Here is a 6,000-nt window from a genome sequence, read left to right as displayed (position 1 = left end):
GCCTGGGAAGGTCAGTGGGCTTCAGAACCCTGAGTTCTGTATCCCTGCCCCTCCAAAGTGGGCTAGTACCCAATACATAAAATGTTTTATTTAAATTTATTTTTGTGAGCAACCAGCTCACAAAATGCACAGCCAGTCCTGTGCAATCTTTTCCTTTCTTCCATTTCTTTGTGAATTTCTTTTTCATTTAAAAGTTCTTATTATGGAAAATTTCAACCATACACAAGAGTGGAGATGATAGTATAAGGACGTACCCATCTCCCTCCACTGATAATGAATAATTCTCAACAGTTTGCCAGTATTTCATGTATCTTCCAAACCCGCTTTTTTGCCTGGAGTGTTTTAAAAGTAAATCTTACGTACGATATCATTTCACACATAAATATTTTAGTAAGTAGCTCTAACAGATAAGGAATTTTTAAAACATGACCCACTATGCCATTATTCACCTAGTCCAAACATGTTTATTCTTTAGTCTGCTAAGGACCAACCAATGTTCAGACCACCCCCAGGTATTTTAAAACGCCTCTGTGCAGTTGGTTTGTTTGGGTGAGGATCCCAACAAGGCCCACATGTGGCATTTGACTGCTATGTCTCCTAAGTCTCTTTTATAACATTTTCCCCTCCCCCTGCTTTTTTTCAAGCTGTTTATTTGTTGAAGAAACCACGTATTTGTTACAGAAGTCTGTGAGTCTTTTTGAAAGTATTCTTATCTGGATGGGAAACCAAATCTTTAGATTATTTTTCGCTTCAAGGAAAGATTAAGGGGAATTAACGATAGATAGATGAATTCGTGATAGATGCGTAGAAAATTAAGCAAGTAAAAAACCAAGCAACACTTACCCCAGGAAAAACAGAACATCTAGCAAAGGAATTATAATCAGGGTACACTCCTGACTCAGCCTGAATAATTTGTCTCGTGGTTCTTGTAAATGCAGACTTATGATATAAACAAAGGCTGCGCAGAAAAATGTGGAAGGCAGTATGAGAGCTAAATCTTCACGTTCCTTTGTAGTAGTCAATAGGTAGAATCTAAAACTGAAAAAAAAAATTTAACATTAGCTGTATAAATCTGACGCTTAGAAAATACATATAAAAACCAGAAGGAATAATCAGAAATACCAGAAAGAGTTGAAGGGAATTGGGAGTGAGAGGGAATGAAATAAGGAACAGTTGATTTTAAAGTGTGTACTGGATAATCAGACTTATTAACAACAAAAAAATATGTTTTTTGAAAAGACTGGGTTCGTTTAGTTGGTATCCGTGGAGGCTAAAATCTGAGAAGGAATGAGTTAAGACTGCAGGAACCCTTGAGGCTTAATTTGGCCAGTTGAGTGAAAGGGTATAATTGTTCCTGTCCTCAGAGATAGGACAGCGGGCAGAACACAAAGAATGTCCTCCAGGCGGCAGCATCTCGCCCACGCCCCACCGCACCCGCCACCCCACCCACCCCTCACCCCACCCCCCACCCCCCCACCCCCGTGCTGCCTTTTGTTCCTCTGCTCCTGCCCGCCAGAGCTACCAGCCAGAACAGAAATGCCAGCCAATTGTCCTGTCTAAGCAGGAGACGTCATCATTGCTGTGACTCACCTTTGCCTTTTCCTTCTCTCTCCCTTTCCTTGGGAACTTCCCAGGTACTCTAGGTTAGGAGCTCCCAACAACTCCCAACGCTGGTGGTTTGCTGTCCTTTTGAGAGATCCCAGTTGGAGGCCTATTTTCAGACTCAAACTCCTAGCACAGTTGGAGCCACCTGGAAGGCCTGGGTTTTTCATCTCCCCTTCTCTCTCTGAGATGCCTCCAGAGGGGCAGGATGGTGCCATCACTCTTAAGATCACTGGCTCTTATGGTTTGGCTTCTTATTTGCTGTGTGTCCTTGGACAAATTACTTCACCTCTCTGAGCTTGGACTTGCTGGCTGTAAAATAGAGAGCATAATAATATATAGGGTTGCTGTCAGGAATTAAAAAGAATAATGCATGTACGCTGTGTAGCACAGCTCCTGGCAGACTAAGCACTTGGTAAACAGAGCTACTGACCATCCCCCATAAGCTTGGAATCATCCCCTGCCCATTCTTGCTGTCCCAGAGTCTCCAGGATGATGCTAGGAGCTCCCCTGAGAGTCAGGATACTCCCCACCTACACCTGGCACCCCATGCTCCCCACTTACATTCACCTCCACCACCCCCCGTCAGTCTCCTCTTTCCATTGGATCAGCTTTCATCTTGGCCTCTGGGCAAAGGGATCATAATATCCCTTGCCTTTGTGTGTGATCTCAAAAGCCCTACCAATCCATGGTTTGGAAACACAATGGGATTGGGGCTCCTGGCTCCAAAGAGGTATCCAGGGAGCAGCGAAAGGATCCTGAGTGGATTGGGGGGTTGGGCACTGTCAAGGCAGTGAGACTCTGCAGGGGCATGAATGGGTGGTCCACGCACACACACCCTGCCCTCCTCGGGGGAAACTGAGGAAGGGAACCAAGCCAGCTCCAAACCTGCTGAGGGAATCTCGACATCTCTAAGGAGACTCATTAGAGAGTTCACAGGAGGCACTGAGAAGAGGGACCTGGACCCCGCAGCTTCTGTAGTGCGCCCCTAGAACTGTCCTCCCACCAAGACTGCCCACAGGGGAAAAGACAGAGGTCCCTCAAAGGAAATTAGGATACTGTCAGGAAGAGAGATCTTGGATAATGCCAAAAAATGCCAATTATCTATATTACATATAGAATCAGGATCTAGATGACTTCCCACAAGATCAGAACAACTGGTTAGATCTAACAAGATAAAATAAACAACAAATAAATGTAGCATCCTACAGTGAGGGTCAAGAGACCAAATGCACACAACAAGATGCGGAAGACCTAGTCAATACTGGGCAATAAAGTGATGTGGCTGCCAGAAACATTACTTTAGGGTGAGGTCATATTAATAGAGGAGTAGAATCTAGGAAAGGGGAGGTGAAAGTTCAGCTTTATTCTCAACTGGGTTCAGTTCCAAGAGTTATACTTTAAAGAGGACATCGTTGACCTGGTAAAAAGGAAACAGAGGAGAGATGTCACAATGGTGAAATCCCAGAACCCTGTCCTTCGAGGAAAGACTAAAAGAACTGGGAGCGTTTGGCCTGGAAGGAGAAAATTCTAGAGAAATGAGAAATGACTTTACAATCCTGAAGGGGTTCCCACAAGAAAAACAGTAAAGCTGGTCAGATGATATGGTGAAATGGGAAAAGCCTGAACCCTCTCTCAGAGTCAGAAAAGCTGGATTCAGTCTCCACCGTTTATCAGCTACTAGGGACTGAACACCCTTCAAACTGCAACATGTCAGACACAACTAATGGGTGAGTATTGCTCTTCTGTGAGAGATGCAGGTAGGAAAACACTGGGAGAGAGATTTCAGCTCAAACCTAGGAAGGATCTTTCTTTCTTTTTAAAATGATATTTATCTTTCTTATCTCTGATCACAAAAGAAATACATGATTGTATTAAACATTGGTAAACAGAAAAGCAAAATTAGATAAAAATCGCATCACCCACTATTTACCTTCTAATATTTAGGGATAGGATAGATGATTGATTGATTGACAGATATTAACAAAAACGGGATCATACAAATACTTATGTGAGAGAATTTGGAGTATCAGCATTAATGATGTATATATTAGCATGTAAGGATGCTTACTGCAGGATTGTTTCTAGGAGAAAAAAAAAAAAGCTGTCAACCACCTGATTACTTATCAGTAGGGGAATACTGGGAATGTTTGCGAAACTAACGGTACATCCACATCATACAATACTGTGCAGCTAATTGAAAGAAAGGGTGGAGCTAGTATGTATTGCCTTCGAAATGTTTCCAACATATATCTGCTTAAGGCAAAACAAAGTTATAGAATAATAGGCATAGTATGATCCCATTTCTGTAGAAATGCATGCACATATATATATATATTTTTTTCACATATATATTTTATATGATGCAAAGAAAACAGAATGGTGTTAACAATGGGTATATCTGGGGGGCAGAGTTGGAGAGACCAAGGATAAGACAGTTCATGTGTTCTTTGAACATTTCTATGTTGCTTGAATTGGGACAATCAGCACATATTACTTTTATAATTCACATGACTGAAATTTAAATAAATAAACAACAATCTACTCTGGACATGTCTCCATGCCATTAAAGATTCTACATCATACTTAATGACCACATGTATTCCTTGTGTGGATTCCTCTTAATGTGTTGAACCTCATGGTGGAGATTTCGTCCATCAGGAGCTGTCCAAAGAGGGACCGGGAGCATTCTGACAGACAGACCTGAAAATGTGCAGACCCACTGACCTAACCATGCCTCAGGGAGGAAATTATCTGATAGGTACACTAGTGCATGTGCACAAAGATGTCTATGCGAGCATGTCCCTGCCTCATTATTCCTGCTAGCAAAAGGCTAGAAACAATCTACATGTCCAACCTCATGAGCCAGATAAATAAAAATGACAGGCTGATCATATGCTGCAGTTCTCAACACTGAATACAAGAAATGAGATGGATCTGTAGAAATGTACATGGAAAATGTGCCAGGATATATTGCAAAGTGAAGGGGAAAAGGGCAAGTTACAGAACCACATGTACAGTATGATCTCTTTTCTATTTAAAAAGTATATATGGCTGTGCCTTGAAAAAGCTGAAGGATACACATCAAGCTGTAGGTAGGATTTACCTGTAGGTCCGTATGTAGTATGTATGTAGCCCTATAAGGATATAGGTCTAGAGACATTAAGGAAGTGAGCTCCCCGTCCCAGGAGGTATGCAAACAGAGATTGGCTGCCCCGTTTTCGGGGATGCTGCGGAAGTGATTTCTACATCCCTCGGAGGTGACCTCAGTTCCCTTCTTAGCCCTGAGAATCTCTCAGAGAGGGGTGGTCAGGACTGGGAGAAGAATCCACCCCTAAGGGGAAAGGGTTAAGCGGGGATGGCGTTCCTGTGGGCGGGCTCCGCCATCGGCAGCGCCGGGCTCTGTTAGCCAAGTCTGAGCATCTCGGAGGATGCGGCGCGGCAAGCGGCTTCAGGGACGCGCGCAAGGTGAACGCGGGGGCTGCCAGCTCGGCGCCCAGGTGAGGAGCTGGACTAGGGCGGGGGTGATGGCGGGACCCAGGCAGGGAGCATGGCCTGCAGCCCCCCTCTCAGGTGCGAGCGGCAGGGCCTGCACCAGCGTGCACCCCCCACCCAGGACACTGCGGGAAGGCGCGGAGCCAGGGGAGAGATGCAGGAAAAGGAGAGGTAACCTGAGATGGACCAGCTCCTGGAGGCTGCCCTGCGGCGGCCCTCGCCCTGCCCCCAGGCCGGCCTCTTCCCAGTCCCTGAGGGAGGGAGAACACCCCCCCACACACACACAAAAAAATCTCTTCAGCAGCAGGAAACCAGGACTGTGCAGCCCCCTTCTCATCCGGAGGTGACTACATCGCTTGGATTGCGGGTGGTGAGTAGATGGTAGATGCTTATCGCTGAAGGCCCAACTCTGCTGTCTCCTCCTCTGCAAAGCTTTTCGGACCCCCTGTGTAAAATGAGCCAATGCGGGTTTCACAGCCCCTAGTATGGCCATTTGCAGCCTGTGTGACCTTGGGCGAGTTGCTCAACCTCTCTGAACCTTGCTTTCTTCCCCTATGAAATGGGTATACCCACACCAGCTTGTTTGGGGAGGGGTGGATAAAATCGAGGACAAGCAGCTAAGCTTAGCACAGGAGTCTAAGTGGGTAAGAGCTCAACACAGGAGTACTATTATTAACCACTGCCTGTGTTAGTGGCCTTCCAGTCCTTCCCCCTCAGCTCACCACCACTCCCCACACTGGAACTGAGCCTTCTCTTTGGGTCCCCAGCACCTAGCCTGGGCCAGGAGCAGAGCACGAGCTCGGTGAATGTTTGAGAAACGAACTAATGAGGCAGATTGGGGAATGGGTTTAAGGGGTCTTTGATTCCCCCTAAAATTACCCACAAGCTTTGGTGAACCTGGAC

Source organism: Delphinapterus leucas, chromosome 10 (assembly GCF_059928025.1).
Source record: "Delphinapterus leucas isolate spDelLeu-1000000601 "Yukka" chromosome 10, BTC_Dleu_Yukka2, whole genome shotgun sequence".
Taxonomy (NCBI): domain Eukaryota; kingdom Metazoa; phylum Chordata; class Mammalia; order Artiodactyla; family Monodontidae; genus Delphinapterus; species Delphinapterus leucas.
This window is presented reverse-complemented; position numbering follows the sequence as displayed.